This window comes from Tympanuchus pallidicinctus, unplaced genomic scaffold (assembly GCF_026119805.1).
Source record: "Tympanuchus pallidicinctus isolate F22 unplaced genomic scaffold, pur_lepc_1.0 scaffold31, whole genome shotgun sequence".
In the NCBI taxonomy this organism is placed as follows: Eukaryota; Metazoa; Chordata; class Aves; order Galliformes; family Phasianidae; genus Tympanuchus; species Tympanuchus pallidicinctus.
In genome coordinates this window covers 4,908,621-4,925,613 of record NW_026294749.1, presented here as the reverse complement: position 1 = coordinate 4,925,613, position 16,993 = coordinate 4,908,621, and the positions used below count along the sequence as shown (strand labels likewise).

Below are 16,993 nucleotides of genomic sequence, written 5' to 3'. Positions count from 1 at the left end.
AGCTCTCCTCCGGCTCGCTTCTCGGATGCCAAGTGATGAGGCTTCCAGGGCTGCTCCTGAGGGACGGCTCCAGCGCATAGATCTCACTGTCATGAAGCTTTTCCTGCTGCTCTGCCTAAATCTCCCCCTTTTCAAATGTCATCCCTGTGCTCCCACTTAGCATGAGCTTTCTGTGCCTCTTGCTGTCTGCAAGCACACTGGTGCCTTTTTTCCTGCTGCCAGGGCCCTTCCGGCACTTGCTGGCTGCTTCTCACTTTCCTTGTTCTTGACATTGCTTAGCCAGGCTGGGCACACTAAAATTTCCCTTTATAAATCAAACCTCACAGCCAGCTTTTTTTTTCTTTGCCTCCTCTCTATGACAAAGGAGCGATTTTTGGGCGTCCGCTCCACAGTGTGGAGCATTTTTCCCCTCCCACTCAGGCTGATGGGTTTTGAGGATGAAGCTCAACTCGACGGCCTTCACATCTGTGTTTGCTCTGGGTGGGCAACGGCCCCACGTTCACAGGGATGGGAGCAAGGAGAGGCAGCCTCTTAGCCACGCTGCTGAGGCAGGCCAAGGAGGCTGCGTGCAGGAGGAGCAAAAAGCCAAGCCCCCTCCCTCTCATCCCCCAGCACTTCTCAGGGCCTTGCTTCCATGCAGCAGGAGATCCAACCGCGCGGGTTGCCATGACAGCTCCAGGGAGAAACTGGGTCAGCCCCGCAGGCCGCATGGAATGCCGCAGCATGGTGGCCGCCCTGAGCCCGCAGGGAAGAGGCCTGGCTGCACCCGTGAGCTGGCAGCCTGCATCCGGCCCTGCGTGTCCCGGGAGGAAGCAGAGCAGTTGTTAACTCAGTTGCTGTTTTAAGCTTAGTGCGGCTAAAATTGTTGGTTGCAACCCACACCACTGTCATAGCAACAGATACATATATATATTTGAATGTGCAAGGAGAACAGCTTTCCTGGGGCATAAAGAACTTGTTGGCAAAGATGTGGAGTTTGTACTGTTGGGAATGATGCACTGAGGGGACTGGAGGTGCAAGGCCAGAGCAGCTGAACTCAGGATTACTGCACTTACAGCAGAGAATGGGCGCTGAAGCTTAGGATGCGCTTCAGCCATGCAACTTCCCTAACATTAGCAGCCTTCAGGGGTTAAGACCAGGTTTAGAAATGCTCCACTGTTTTGATGTCAAAACAGACTCTTTGAAATAAAAAAAATGTGAGTGCTCATTGATGACTGATCTCTGTGGGGAACGTGGTCATAGACGTTTTTAGTGAGAATGGCTGAGTGCCATGGAAAAGCTGCCCTCTTTCCCAGCTGTTTACCCCCCTTTCCTTCTGTGTGTACTCCTCCAGGGTATCACACTGATCTGTTAACATCTCTTTTCTCCTCTTCCATACCACTCGCTAGACTTGTGATGGCAGAGTCTGCGATCAGGGCACCCTCAAACAGAAGGTTCTGGTGAGGCAGATGTGGTAGAAACCAAATTCACTGGGTGAATTAATCCACGTCAGTAGCAAGCATTGCACTGCTGCAACAGTGTGCAAATGGGACAGCGGTTCACTCGGCGAAACCTTGGCTGGACTTTCTGAACACTGCTGCTGCATGGGTTAAGCATTTGGAAATCCAATTCAGCCTTGACTGTATCTGCTGGCATAGGGGGTTGTGCTCAGGCTGGAGCAGGCTTGGCGTCACTCAGCTTAGGGATGGATGGAGCACCTCAGAGGATCAAAATGCACAAGTCCTTCCTGCTGGCATCCTCCCTGCCCAGTTTCTCTATCCATCTTGGCCATTATCTCCTCTCCGAGTTCATCTGGAAGCATTTCTTTTAAATGTTTCTAGAGTCCCAGAAGGAAGCTTAATCGCTTCAGCATCCTTCTCATGCACAGCGTACCTGGGGTGCCGGATGGCTGAATAACCTCTTATGCACTGACAGCCATTAGCATTTGAATTAATGACATGAGGATAACAGGCGATTATCCCATTTAACAGCTGTTGAGTGCTGTTAAAGGGACACTGTCGAGAAGTAGGAACAAAGATGTAGTTGTTTTTACTTTTCTAGTAAGGGCTTCCCTGCTCTGTATGAATAGTAGCATCCCCCTGAAATGTGGTGCAGCTTCCACGGGGACATCTTCAGGTCTTTAAACTCCACTGTGCAAAGCTGGGAACCTAAATGCAACCAGAGTGTGTCAGCACATGAGAATGTGAAAGTGGAAGTATCCCCCAGTAGAAGGGGAACTGGCCCCTGTATTTGGGAGCTAGGCTAAGCCAGGCATAAAAGGAAGCAGTCACAAGCAAGCTGCAAAAAGAAGCAATGGTTTGCAGGGGCAGGAAGTGCCAGACACCAAAGAGAGCCCCTGGAGCAATATGAGGGATGAACAGAACTCCTCTCCATAAGGATCTGGCTACATGTAGAGGAGAATCACATCCTGAAAGTGTACAATCTGTCATATGCTGCCACACAATAAAACCCTCTTGTACGCAGGGCATTTCTTCAAGAGAAGTGAGGATAACTGAGCAGTAATTATGATGGTTATTAGCACACAACTGTTATGCTATCACTTGAGTCAGCGCTGTGCTGCACCCTCTCTGTGCCTCGGTTGCAGCTCAGGCAGTGCCGACTGCACACCGCTGTGTGGTTGTTGTGAGCAGTAAATGCATGCTGTGGGCCAAGCCAGGCTGCTTGGCAGGGAAAGCCATCACCATGATGGTGAGGGCAGGGGGCAGCTGCAGTGCAAGCTGTGCTGGGTGGCATGCTACTTGTGGGTGATGGGTTGGACATGCCTGTGGTAAGATTTAGCTCTCCTTGTCTCCCATTCGCTGTCTCAAACATGACTCGTTCTGAGACTCTCCCTTCTACTCCAATCTGAACAGGCTGATGCTGCTGCATTTCCAAAGGAGTTCATCCTGCATCAGATCCTACTGTGATGCTCAGGGACAGTTCTTCAGCTTCTTCAGGCTATAGAAGAACTTATAAAAATAAATAGCAACCTTCCTATTAATTTCTCTTTTGATTATTCCTACCATCTGTGATGACCACTTTTGGTCTAACCAGTGAAAGCATTATTTCTATATGAACTAGCGGTAGTAACAAAGATGGAGATGCCTGTTTTTAACATTTCTTGTTCCTAACCAGACCTTTTCCATACTATCCTTACCACTTATCTGACCATTATACCTGCAAATACATGCAAACTGTATTTACTATGTTGTTACATGTACCTAGAGGCAGATGGTGAGCCAGTACCAAAGCTCACATTTTGGCAACTTTATGCAACATCTTGTGAGCTGGTTTATATTTTTGCCTTAGTTGAAGATACATAGGACCTCTGCCTGCACCCAGGGCCTGGACCAAAAGACCCTGACCACTTCAAGATGCAAGCCTGTGCTAAAATAAACATTCTGCTTGCCTGGAAGTCCAGCATCTCTGCTGAGTTTGCTCTATGATGGCACCACGCATGTCTCAGAATCCACCAGGACTGAGCTGCTGACCTCTTGCCTGCTGCTGCTATCTGTGCAGAGGATCAGGAGGAGGAGTTGGCAAGAGCCACAGAACTACGGCCAATCCTGGCTGTTATTTCAGGATATTTTCCTACATACATTATTAATAAAGGGATGTCAAAAACACTTCTTCTACCTCCATGGCCCGTTCTACTCCCTTGTACTATTTTCAAAGAGCTGTGCCAAGGTTTTGAACCATCACTGACTGCATTGCTAGTGCCTCATTCGCACAGGTGTCCTCCTGCTTTTTGCAGATGAGATGGCCTGGTTTGGCTGGTGTTGCAGCAGCCCTTTGCACTGAATGTGGGCAGTTGTGGGGAGCTGGGGGGGGCAGCAGGTCTGAGCTCAGGGTGATGATTTCCCTCTTGCTCACCTACATAGTTCTAGGGCTGGAGCCAAGCCTGTAGGAAGGCTCCCCATGACCTCAAGGCATGTGGAGGGTAGCTGTTAATCTCTGTAAGGCGATCAAGCCTGACTGTCCTGTGACCAGGGCTACAGCAGGCTGTGGGGACTTGAGTGACACTGTGTATACTGGCAGATACACGTGCAGACAGGTGCTGCCAGCAGAAGTGAAGCCCACCTGAGAAGTTTGCTCAGGAGAGCCCTCCCTGCTGATGAGCTTGGGAGTGAAGCAGTGCAGAAACCAGCTCATGGCAACACCCAAGCCTGAGGAAAATCTCCTAGGAGATCACCCTCAAATACACACAGCCTTCATCCCAAAGGTCTGCCCTTCTGCTTGTCACCCAGGAGCACAGGGCTGGAAGACAAAAGTATTAGTTCATTTTGTGGATTTACCTTCTTCTGGCATAATTACAGTAGGTCCTCTTCTCAGAGAGTAGTAGATGTACCACGTAGCTGATGCTGCTTCATGATAAGATGAGCCGCATCTTCAGCATCTCTGCTTCTTGGGTGAATCAAACATCTCATCAGGCTGGGTGAATTCCTTAACCTCACCAGGCGACCTCTCACATCCTCACAGCCTTCATTTCAGCCCCAGTGCTGCACCCACACTCATTGTCATCATCCTTTCTCTCACTTTGTTTTCTGGAGGCCTCAGCTATGAACTAGAGTACTCTTCTCATCCATGTGGGTTCTCTCTTCTCCTGCCTCTTGCCTCATGGTGCCACTGTCCCTTCTCTCTTCCATGGACCTGATCATTTTCATAGAATGACTTGGGTTGGAAGGGAGCTTAATGAGTGTCAAGTTCCAGCCCCCCTGCCACAGAGTTACCAGACAGTAGATCATGTGCCAGATGAGATTGCCTCGGGTCCCATCCAAGCTGGTCTTGAAAACCTCCAGGGATATCCACAATCTCTCTGAGCAACCTGTTCCAGCACCTCTCTGTAAAAAAATTCCCCCTGACATCTAAGCTAAATCTCCCTTCCTTAAGTTTAAAACTATTCTCCCTTGTCCTATCACTATCTACTTTGTAAAAAGTTGATTTCCCTTATGTTTATCAGCTCCCTTTAAACACTAGAAGGCTGCAATGAGGTCTCCCTGCAGCCTTCTCTTTTCCAGGCTGAAAAAGCCCAGTTCCTTCAGCTATGTTTATAGGAGAGGTGCTCCAGCCCTTGAGTCATCTTCATGGCCCTCCTCTGGACTCTCTCCAAAAGCTCCTAGTCTTTCCTGTGTTGGGGACCCGAGACTTGGATGCAGTACTCCAGCTGGGGCCTCATGAGGGCAGAATACAGGGGGACAAACGCCTCCTTCATCCTGCTGGCCACCCCTCTTTTGGTGGAATCCAGGATACCATTGGCCTTCCAGGCTGCAAGTGCACAAATACTGGCTCATGTCCAGCTTTTCATCCACCAGGACCCATAAGTCCTTCTCTGCAGGGCTACTCTCAAGGAGTTCTTTTCCCTCTCTATCCCTATGTATAGTCTGGGACTACCTCGACCAAGTGCAAAACCTTGCACTAAACCTCATTAGGTTTACAGCTTTTCAAACATGATGGAGAGTGGCTCAGCAACCACATCAGCCAGCTCCCTTAGGACTCAGGGATGCATGCATCTGGCCCCATGGACTTATACACATTCATTCTCATGAGTCAGTCTTAGACTTGCTCTACACTTACAGTGGGGGGAGTTTGCACCCCCATTTCCCATCTAGAGGTTCAGGTTCAGGAATGTGAGGTTCAGGGATGTGAGGATCCTGACTGTCAGTAAAGACTGAGGCAAAGAAGTGATTGAGTACCTCAGCCCTTTCTGTATCTATTGTAGCCAGTTATTATTTCCCATTTAGCACAGGAGGTATGCTCTCTTTGACTTGCCTCTTCTGACCTGTGTACCTGTAGAATCCTTTCTTGTTGTTTTCAACATCCCTCACCAAGTTCAGTTCCACCAGAGCCTTGACTTTCCTAATCCCATCTCTGCAAGTCCAGATAGCATCCCTATATGCTTCCTGGGTGATACACCCTCACTTCTGCTGTCTGTACTTGCCCCTCTTTTCCCTCAGTTTGACCAACACATCCTTGCCAAGCCATGCTGATTTCCTTCCTCCCCTGCCTGCTTTCTTATTCTGAGGGATGGAGAACTCTTGCATCCCCAGAATGACATCTTTAAAGAGTAGCTGGCTTTGTTTCACTCCTTTGTCTCTAAGGTCTTCTTCCAGGAGATCTCTTTTCCACACAGAGCTGCCTTGTTGCAGCTTTTCTTTTTTCCAGTCCATGCTCTTCCTTATCCTCTTTTCTTCTCCAGGGCAATGGCTTGCTGCCTCTTTGCTAAGTTTGGTCCTTTGGCTGACACACACTTTCTCACTTGGGCATTTCCTGTTTCCCCCAAGCTACATACATATGTGTGAGGCACCACTCGTTCACTCCGGACTGTGACGCACAGTGGTGAGCTCAGCTGAGGATTTTAGCATGTTCTGGGCATGTTTTCCTTCTCTGTGGGCATTGGGGTTGTTCAGCTGGGGACATATCTTATTTTAGAGCAGCCCCTTGCCCTCAGTTCCCAAAAGAATCCTTTCTCTTTTGCTGCTGCAGGGCCAGTGACAGGAACTGCTGGGGAAAGACTGACTACAGGACATGGTCTGTTTTCCCTCAGAGCTGCAGAGATGCTATGTTTATTGCTTCTTTCTCTGAGGAGATGCAATTCCCCAGGGTGACCGTACTCCGACATCAACCCAGTGCTACAACAAGAGCTGACAGCAACTCTTCCAGCTCTTGGGCAGTATTCCTGGCACTTGGTGCCTTTCCATCTGCAAGGAGACATACAACAGAGTGAGGAGCCGTGCAGGTGAAGGTGAGCTGTCTTGGAAGTATGCCTCAGTATTTGGAAATGGATTGTTTTCCTGGGTGCAACTGTCATTTCAGATTTTATCAGAATACCACTAGCGGCACAGCTGTAAAATAAGTTTCATGTTAATAAGTTCAACCCCCCAGTGCCCCTACATAGAGCACCTCAGTCTGAATGCATGCACTTCTGCTGCCTTACCTGCAGAGCAGATGAACGGTGCTAGATATTTCTCTACAGTTCTCAGAAAGGAAGTTGAGGTGAGGTAGGGGTTGGCCTCTTCTCCCAGGTCATAAGCAGTAGGAGAAGAGGTAATGATCTTATGTTGTGATAGCGGAGGTTTAGATTGGATATGAGGGAAAATTTCTTCTCAGAAAGAGTGGTGAGGCAGTGGCACAGGCTGCCCAGGCAGGTGGTGGAGTCACCATCCCTGGAGGTGTTCAAGAAAATATAGATGTGGCACTGAGGGATGTGGCTTAGCGGGCGTGATGGTGATGGGAAGACAGTTGGATCTGATGATCATAGAGGTCTTTTACAACTTTAATGATTCTATGATTCTCCCATCCACAAGGGGCATTGTGAAGGCCTGCAGACAGCCTCTGCATATCCAGTGAGCATTGGTCCTTTGCCTCTGTGTGTTGGGATGCAGGACAGTGCTGCAGGTGGGAATATGGCTCCAAGTTACCGTGATTTACAGCTGCCCTATTCACAGGCATCTGCAAGAGATGGGAGATAACACTCCACAGGCATCCGTGCCTTTGACCAAGGGGAGGGAGGTGCAGCATCTCATGGTGATTGAGAAAGCTTGGCTGGCTTTGCACGTAGGAAGCTTCTTCAAATGTGTTTCCTCCCACCCCCCGGCCTTTTGTTTTCCAGCCATGCTTGACGCTAGTGATGGCCAGCTGAACTCCCCAAAAGTAAACTTCCTCTCCTGCTATAAACTGATCCTTTGCTGTTGCTACGGTGGCTGTAGAGCAGCAAGTGGGCTGAGTAAATGCTTCCCATGGGCACAGAGATGGGGGTCATGCAGGCAAGCCTAGCAGTTCCTCCTCTTCCTCTCTGCTACCCCACAGGGAAGTGAAGGCAGTGGCTGTCAGCAAGCACTGACACCTGGTCCTGATGCTATAGGAATCAATGGCAAATGCTCACCTGGGAAGCCTGAGCAAGAGGTGGGGAGGGATGGTGCAACTGGGTCCTCTGCAACATCTCACAGACTGCTGAGCTTCTAGCTGTGCAGGGGCAGAACTCTATTGCACACACATGTATGGCTCCTTCCCTGTCATTAATTCAGTTGACCAAGTATGAAATCCACAGGATTCTGGTCCTCTGTTACTGACTTTGATGTCAGGTCTTCCTCTCTCTTTTTTTTTTTTTGAAGTGCATTTCAGTGTCTATAGCTGACTTCTGAGTCACTTCCCAAATGCTGATGCTTTGTGTGACTGCATGGGTCAGCCTGGCAACACGCTGAAACACACAGGGAGGTGCTGCCTGAGCCGAGCCGAGCTGGTTGTGCATCCTCCACTGCAGATATTCTGCAATAACAGTTATTTATATCAATATTCTGGCAGATACCAGTTAGTTGGGGATTTGTCTAACTCAACTTGAGGAGGTGAGAAATACCTTCAAAAAGCAGAGGCTCAGCCAGCTCTGCCCCTAATGTGGGTACAAGCAGACGTTTATCCGCGAGGGTCTGGGTGCTCTTGTGCCACTCATCACTCTGGCCTCTGCTGCAGCCAAATGAAAGAGGGAATCAGGCTGGGCTGGAGCAATGCTTTCAAGAAATAAGATTGCCTTCTCACCACAACAGCAAGCAGATGACTTTAAAGGTTTGTAAAATGATGCCTGTGTTCCTCACCGTCGAGACTGCCAGTGCCAAACAGCTGCACTGCAAAGCACCCACCTACGTGAGCTGCCACTGCATGTTTTTGTTTTCAACAAATCTTCCTGGCGTGAGAAAGGACAGGATTATGTCATCTCATCACTATGTACCTGGGTGTTACTGGCTCAGCTGATCGATTGGTACCTTTGATCCGACATCTTGATATGCGGTTGCAGGCCAACTGGAGAGTCCCTGAATTTCCATCCTTCCCACCTCAACTGAGAGAGCACAAAACCTCCGTTAGCAACAATGCTGGCAGGGCTGGGAGAGAAGGAAGTTTCTTGGTGAAAGCTTGTCTGTAATCCTAAGCATGTCCCTGTAATCAGAGCCTCTGACTCAGAGCTGGGGGGATGCATAGGGTCAGTATGGCCCCCTCATCCACCAACAGTGAATCATGATGCCACAAAGAGAGAAGCCTGAAAGCCTCACCCTGATCCCTATGTGCAATGGCAGTGGGACATGTTGCACAAAGTACACTAAATCAAAGGCAACTCTGTTATGCAATGCGTTACAATACCCAGTCTCTATAGTGCCTCAGCAAACAGATGGCAGGAGATGAGGCTGATTACAAAGGGTTTTCTGAATCACTCACAATGACGGAGGAATCAAGCAATACCCAGCTCAGAGTGCCTTCTAGATCTCTCCTGGTTTGCATTTCTCTGTTCTTGCTGTGCTCACCTCGATAGGGTGTTTAAAATTAAAGTGGCTGAATGTGAGTGGCAGAAGAGATGGCTGCATGCAGGGCTGGCACAGGGAGGCAGGAGGACGAGCAGGGCAGCTCTGCTTTGGCAGCTGTGGGAGCTCCAGGAACTTATCAGTTTTCTTCACACGAAATCTCTAGCCAGGGTGGCCCCAATTTGGGCTGGGACAGCCTCAGATGACGTGACACCTGATTTTAGTCCATGGAGGCAGTGAATGTGGATGCTTGACTGCTTACTCAAATACCTGCACACCTCCAAAACTGCAGCTCCTATGTGCAACTATTGGTAATCCTACCCAGGAGACCAAATTTGGAGGGCCCTCTGGAAAAAGGGCGTAGCTTAAATCTCCCAGCCCAGCTCCCCAGGCACAGGGCTGCATTTCAGCTGAACCATTGGTGCAGCACGGTCACAAGTAGGGGCGAGGCTCCGCGGTCCCAGTGTGAGTGCTGATCCAAAAGATCCGGCGACCCCCTTTCCAGCAGTGCACCAACACTGTGGCTGGATAGGGAAGCTAGAAATCACTGGGGAGAGAAGGGGAGAGGAGGCGCTGTTAGCACAGCCGGGCTTAAAAATGGGGAGGTGTGGGAGGCTGCTGCAAGCACCGCGGCCACCCGCCCTGTTACAGGGAGCGTTTCCAGCAGCTGCGCCGCAGGCGGCTGCCACTGCCTCCAAAAGCCGCAGCAGCAGCGAGGAGCTGCAGACGTGCAGAAGGGCTCACGCCAAGGCTGCGCAGTCACAGGTGATCTTTTGGTCTGTACATTTTCCAGCAGAGCTGGCAGCCGCTCGTGCGGCGTGCATGCTTCGTTGGCTGTCCAAAGAAGGAACGGGGTGGGCATTGATCCAGTTGAGGCGGTTTCAAGGAGCGAAGGCAGGAAGGAAAATTACCAACTTTGACATATGTTGCTCCCTACAGGTCTCTCCTGTTATAGCCTGGCAGGATGTCAAGGTGCAGAGACAAGACCCAGAGCCTAACGCCCGGTGGCTGCTTCTCCTCCCGTCCCACCCCTTTCACGCAGGCAGGAGTGGCAAACCCATTTCTGGCATACCAGGAAATCCTGGTTCTTGCTGTTATCATGCAGACGTTAGACAGCCCCGTGCTGCAACCAGTAGGACCTGTGGGAAGGAGGCAGGGAGGGAGGGAGGGGGAAGAGTTCCCTTGGAAAGAGTGCGGCAGCACCAGGCAGTGGGTTGGACAAGCTGAAGTGAAACTTGGCATCTGGGAACAGAGGGAATGCATTTGCCCAGCAGACGTGGCACTTGAGCGAGAGATCAAACGAAATGGCCGTGGAAATCTTGAGTGATCAACTTGTTAGCACAGGGGATTTTTCTGCTGTTCTGAATAAGGTTCCACTGTGCTGGCTGTCAGTCACCCTCTAATAAATATTATTTTTATGGCTCTGTAACTCTTTCCTCTGGCCAGCACACAAGCAGTCAGTTGCACGCAGAGCCCTACTTGGGGCAGGGCCTCTGGCTTGCCAGCACGAAGTTTGGGATGGCAGAAATCTATTTATTCTCCCAGGAGTATTTATTCACTCCAGAGTGTCGGAAAGAATGCAGTGTGGCACAGCAGTCATCCAGAACGGTGAGAAGTATTTGTTCCAGGTACAAAATCTTCTTGCAACATGCCTTCATGTGCAGAGTGTAGCCTGTCCTGGGGCAGATGAAAGGGTCCAGGGAGTCTTCCCATAATCTTGCTCATTAAGAACTGATTCTTAAAGACTTCTGCTGGAAGAAACACACATGTGTCAAGTGCATTAGAGGTACTCTGGATCAACACCTTTCATTCTCCCTCGTCAGCAAGTCCCTGCTAAGGGCTTGACTTGAAAACAAATAGTGCTAAAACCTCCCCATCACAAATTCTTTCTTCTGGGGCAGGTTCCCCACCGCTCACTGAACACTGTGCTTTCAGCCGTTGTTTTTGCAGTTTGTCAGCACAACCTTGAAAGAAAGGACTTTGGCTGAGAGCTAAGCACACGGTACCAGCTGTACCAATTTCCACCTCCTGGAATGCAGCAGTGGACTTTTGCACTGTCCTTCCTCACTTCCCTCAGTTAGGCTGAAGCCTCTGGCCAAAGTGTTGGCAGTTCTGGCTGGCTAACTCGGCCTGGATGCAAGGAGCAGCGGGTTTGGGCTCCTGCTGCCAGGGTGGGAGCTGCTGGCCGGCCACAGGCAGCTATGTGGGCTGAGGGCCTGAAGGCATGGGAGGAATGCTGATCTCCCCACACACTTTGGGGGTGAGCAGGGGAAGCTGGAATGCAAGAGCAGAGCAGAGGAGAGGCAGAAGTGAGGGAAAAAGAGATACTGTGTGATAGATGGGACGGAGAGCAAGAGGGAGGTGTGAAATCACTCAGAGGATGGGCAGGATGTGAAGAATAAGGGCAATAAAAGGGTGAAGGAGCGTTACAAGCTCCTCACCTTCCAGGGATCGGGTAACAAACTGGAGTCTTTTCCCTGCTGTGCCTGAAGGGTACTGTATTTTGAAAAGAAAAAAAAACAAAAAAAATTAGTGCAGTGACTTTTTGTTGTGAAATAGTCAGGTTCTTGCGACTGGTTATAGCAGCAAAGTAGGCTAAAAACAAAAGCACCACGCTTTGCTGTTAGTCGCAAAACTTCTCTGCCCTCTCCTTTTCTCCTTTCTGTGCCTCCAGCAAGGAGAAAAGCAAAGCACAGTGCTTTCCTCCTCCTTAGCAGGGATTTTACACCGATCACAGCACCCGCATAGTGCAGTGTTGTTACCTCGCAGTTCTGATGCTCTTTATCCTCAAACAAATGTTCATACGAAACACAGGCTCTTTGTGTGAATAGAGGGAAATAGGGTGAAGAAATTGTGTAATGCCAGAAGAGCAGCGTGCCTGGAGCAAAGGTTTGGAAGGATGATGAGAAAAGTGAATGGTCCAACCTCCTCAACAAACATTCTCAGGGCATTGCCACATGATCCGGAAAGTCCTCACTGTCCAGCGTCACTGAGATGTAAGGTTTCTTTAACCTGTCGCATGGCCTGTAGGTACCAGTGACTACTGGCTCTTTTTACCTTCTTCCCCTCTGCATTCTTTAGAAAAGAGTGCAAAATGGTATTTCCACCCTGTCTCTCCCTCTTGCCGTTGTTTTTCCATCATAAATGAACCTAGCACACCTATTTTCTCTGGTAACGTATTGATGAAGTTTTATTCGTTATCCCAAGGGACTTGCAGGAATTAGGGTCAACTTGACATGAGTACTGTACAGAGCTATTTACAGCTGTGTGCTCCTCTTGTGTTGAGCATGAGACCAGCAGCAATTAGGACCGAGGCCAGTGCTTTCAGTGAATAATGGTCTCGGTTACTGGGAAATATTGGATGGTTTCATCTTTATGTGTTGCTATGAGGAAAAAAAAGTTAAGTAAACAAAGAAAAAGAATAAGGGGAGGGAGTGGTGTTTTTCTACTGGCATAGTGAAGAAGGGCAGTGAGGAAGAGATCGAGAAACTGGAAAACAATACTCTGGGTCTTCTCCTGGATCCCGCAGCACAGAGTAGAAATTTTCTTCATACAGCTTGATAGTCAAAATCCTTCTCTCTGAACCCTTCCTGTCCCTCGGAGACATTTTTCAGGGTTCAGTTTTGTTATTTGGGTGAACCGTTGTTTCTGAGATTTGTTTCTAATGCCTAACTTGAGGTCTTCATTGCCATACAGCCCTGAAACAAATGCATTCCTCCATCCCATGGCCTCCACATGGCCTGTACTCAGCACATCCCTGGGGTCCAGAACACCACAGTTCTTTCAAGTTGTCCCCTTTTACCGGATACAGTCATAGTGTCACAGAATCACAGAACTGTTTGATCTGGAAGAGACCTTTAAACGTTTCCTAATCCAACTCCCCTGCAATGAACAGGGACACCTACAGCTAGATTAGGTTTCTCAGAGCCCTTTCCAGCCTGACCTGAATGTCTCCAAGAATGGGGCAACCATCACCTCTCTGTGCAACCTGTTCCAGTGCCTCACTGCCTTGGCTTCCTCTAGGGCTCTGAGCCCTGAGATGGGTGCCACAGCGGTGGGAGTTGAGACTAGGCAATCTTTAAGGTCTCTTCCAAAGACCTTGGAAGGAACTATGGGATGATGGTTACTCTATGGTCCTATGGTTCTCTGATTCTCTGATTCTGTATCAGGAAGCTGAGACTGAGATTATTTCTTGATTTTTCCAAATCTGCTACACTGCCCTTTGCCTGTTGCCTATCTGCCTCTCCTTCTTTTAGATCAGGGAGAAAGGCCCTCAAATTCCTTGCAATATTTTAATTTTTACTTTTCTCAGATAAATAAGATAACCAGAGGGAAGGAATTACGCCGTGTCAGTGTTACTGGGTGTCTAGGTGTGAATTCAGCTCTTGGCCACCTTTGCCAGATCGGCTCAGAGTCTCTGACACCAGAAGCAGGGATGGCCAGGTCTTGTAGGCTACTGGCCGCCACATAGATTTTTGAGTCCATCTCCTTCAGCTGTGCTTTGCAGAAGGAAAGTAAGCTCATTTTGCTGCCCTGCAGAACACCTATTGAAGGGTGTCCATGATGGATGAGACCTGATATGAGCAGGGTGGCAGGACATCTCCTTGCAGCTTGCTTTCACTTGGCTTAGCTGGGGTCGCTTCCTCTTGCAGCCTTCTCTGTGGTGGCCCACAGTTCCCTCTGGAGATGCAGCCTGTAATGAGATCAAGATGGAGGACAGCCTTGTAGCAGCCCTCCATCCTGCTTGAGCATCAGAGGAGGGCTGCCAGCACACCTGGCAGTGGGACGAGGTCTGGGTCTTCTTGCCTTCGAGCAGCACATGGAGCCATTTCTTCCAGGGCAGTGTACACTCACTGTGATGATGCTGAAAAAGCCTTGGCTCCTTGCAGGCTGCTGGCACACACGGCTCGCTAGAGCACTGGCAAGTTTTTAAGGTTTTGTCAGATGGGAACAGTGGTGGGGAAAAGAAAAGTGAAACCAGATGTTTTTCCTTACGGTTGCTTCATATTCATATGCGAGGGAGAGGAGAGGCCATAAAAATGTCATAACCCTTGATCCCTGAGGCTCAGAGTTATACCCTGTGAAAACCAGTGCCATAAATCCACGCCTCCACCTCAATAGCCCCGGGGTCCTGAAGGGGCAAGAGCACTGCAATGGCTGCAGGGAGAGCCTATCAGCTGTCAGGAGGAAAAAGATTTTGGATGTTAGCACTGATAGGCTACTTTTATGGAATCAGTTATTTTTCCAGATTTCTCTGCGGGACTCATCCCGAGGCTGACCAGCAGGCGTGGAAATTTGGGATGCATCTGTGCAGCAATTCATCTACCCTTCAGGCTATGCAGACAGAGCTGGGTTAACTTTATCTTCCCCAGCTTGGGTGCTGCATCATCCCCTGCACTGTCAGCTCCCAGCCTGTGTATGCCGATCTGCCATACACGAAGCAGCTCTGCTCAGAGGGACTGGCTGGCACCAAAGGGGACCTGCTGGGGAGAAGGCTGACTCTGTCAGCTCTTTTTTTTTGTGTGTGTGTGTATGTATCATAAAGGCCTCTTGCTCTAGTCAGAAAACGAGGATTGCCAGGCAGCTCGCTCCAGGGAAACTGTGCGTGTGAGAGCGAGTGAGGAGGAGAGGAAATGAAAGTGGTGCACACATGCCTCCAGCCAAACAAGGATTGGAACAGAGAGCCATCAGAACAGAGAGAAACCAGGCCTTTTCTGCCCTGTGCTGTAGTACCTGGATGCTTTTCTTTATGTATGTATTTTCTACACCTGTTTTGTGCCTATGCACAAAAGTGAGGTGGGGTAGGTGAGGCAGTAAGGAAAAACAATCCCCAGTCTGATGCAGACTATGGGTGCTGATGTGGGATGTGACTTCAGACACAACTCAGACTGAATGTGACTTTTCCTGCAAGGTCAAAGGTGACTGGATTTAGCACTACTTTGGGGGATAATGTGTGTTCTATCCCATAGGATGCTGTGTTGTGCAACATATAGCCATGGTTACACTACAACACGTACTGGAGTGTAAACAAGAGTAGGAATGTGTGTTGATGGTGATGGAGAGAGCAGCAGGCTTGAACTCAAAAAAATTAATTTTGGATCTTGATTTGACCAAAGGCTCCTGTATTTTCTGTGGTCAAATCACGTAAAGCAGCTTTCAGTGTCTTCTATCCTTTCAGAAACCAAGAGTGCTTTTCTTAGTCTCCACTGGTTCCGTGATTGCCAGCTGCCAGGTCTTACAACAGGGTAATGTGACCAATTGGCTAGATTAATTTTGAAAAGTGTTTTCATATACGGGATCGTCATTCTGTTAAATAATTTCATGGATTAACCACAGTTTTCTTTAACTTTGCAGAACGTTTTCCTGACGAAATGACTAAAAGTTTGGACAACTTATGACAGGAACCACAGACATTACTTCTCACTGCTTCATTTACTTCTCAGTTGCCACACAATGAGACTGAAAGCTGGAGATGTTTTCAAACTGCCTGGCATGATTGTTGCACTATTTGTGTGAATGCTGGAACCCTGGCCATCCAGGTACACTGCGGCCATCAAAAATAAACTGTTCTGTGGGTGACTGTGCTTCCAGCAACTTTGTATAGATTGGGATATTCCTGGATGGATGGAGTTCTTCCAGTCTTTTTTCACTGTGTTTTCTAGACCTCTTATCTTTCGCCTTCCTCCCTTCTGGACTTTTTCCAGTTTGTTGGTGTTTTTGTGTCCAAAATAGAGTAGCAGTCCCCAGGGTGGAACTATTACCTCACTTGTCCTGAGGACTATTCTCTTGTTTATAAGTCCAGCATGTTGCATGCCTTTTTCATAGTGATATTATAGCACAGACTGATGTTCAGGGCATAACCCTGATCCTGCCTTGAAGAACTTGTACCTAGCCAGTGGATTCTCTGTGTAATCATAGCACCATTTACACTGAAAAAGACATTCAAGATCAGTAGGTCCAACCATCAACCTGAGCTACTCAGTCCCATCTCTTTAATACCATCCAAGATGAGGACTCTACCACTACTCTGGGCAGCCCACTCCAATGCTTGACTACCCTCTCCATGAAGAAATTATTCATAATATCCAATCTAAATTTCCCCATCTTGGGAACTTCGATATTTTCTCCCAGCATATAGTACTTTGGTCTTGATCTTCTCAAAATGTGTTGTCTTTTTATGTGACCATTCTTTCAGTTTTCCTGGTGGTGAGGCTGATAACGGAAATAAAGCTTTATAATGGATTTAGACAGTTGATCAATGTTCACTTGGGGAAGGCTGGCTTGGGTAATGGAGTTCCTGCTGCAGGATAGAGCTCTGCAAGACAGAGGCAGATGTTATGGGCGAGACTGAAATGTGGTGGCTGATGTTACGGCACTCTGAGCAGCCCGATGTAGCTGCAGATGTCCTTGTTTGTTGCAGGGGAGTTGGACTGAATATTCTTTAAAGGTCCCTTCCAACTCAAAAGATTCTATGATGACGTTTCTGTGATGTTACAATTCTCCATTGTGAAAATACTAGTTAGCTCTGTCAAGCGATGGGTGTTGCTGTCCGGCTTTAGAAGTAATTAGAAAAGATTGCCTGCTCATAGGAATGAACATAAGAATAGTTTTTTATCTCTCCTTGAGTGAGTGAGTGAGTAATAGCCAGAGGGTGAGGATTTAATGTGCATACCTTCTGGCATTTTGCAAAATGACTGAAAACTTCAGCCAGTTTGCGAAATGACTGG

General features: G+C 48.6%; 1 long non-coding RNA gene across 3 annotated transcripts in view; it reads left to right on the top strand.

The window, feature by feature from the left end:
• Positions 1-16,508, top strand: part of LOC128087937 (uncharacterized) — a 42,936-nt gene extending 26,428 nt beyond the window's left edge. For all 3 annotated transcript variants that reach the window (XR_008210080.1, XR_008210081.1, XR_008210082.1), the window contains one exon: positions 15,621-16,508. This is a non-coding gene — a long non-coding RNA (uncharacterized LOC128087937). The remainder of the gene's footprint in view (positions 1-15,620) is intronic.
• Positions 16,509-16,993: the final 485 nt, after the last annotated feature.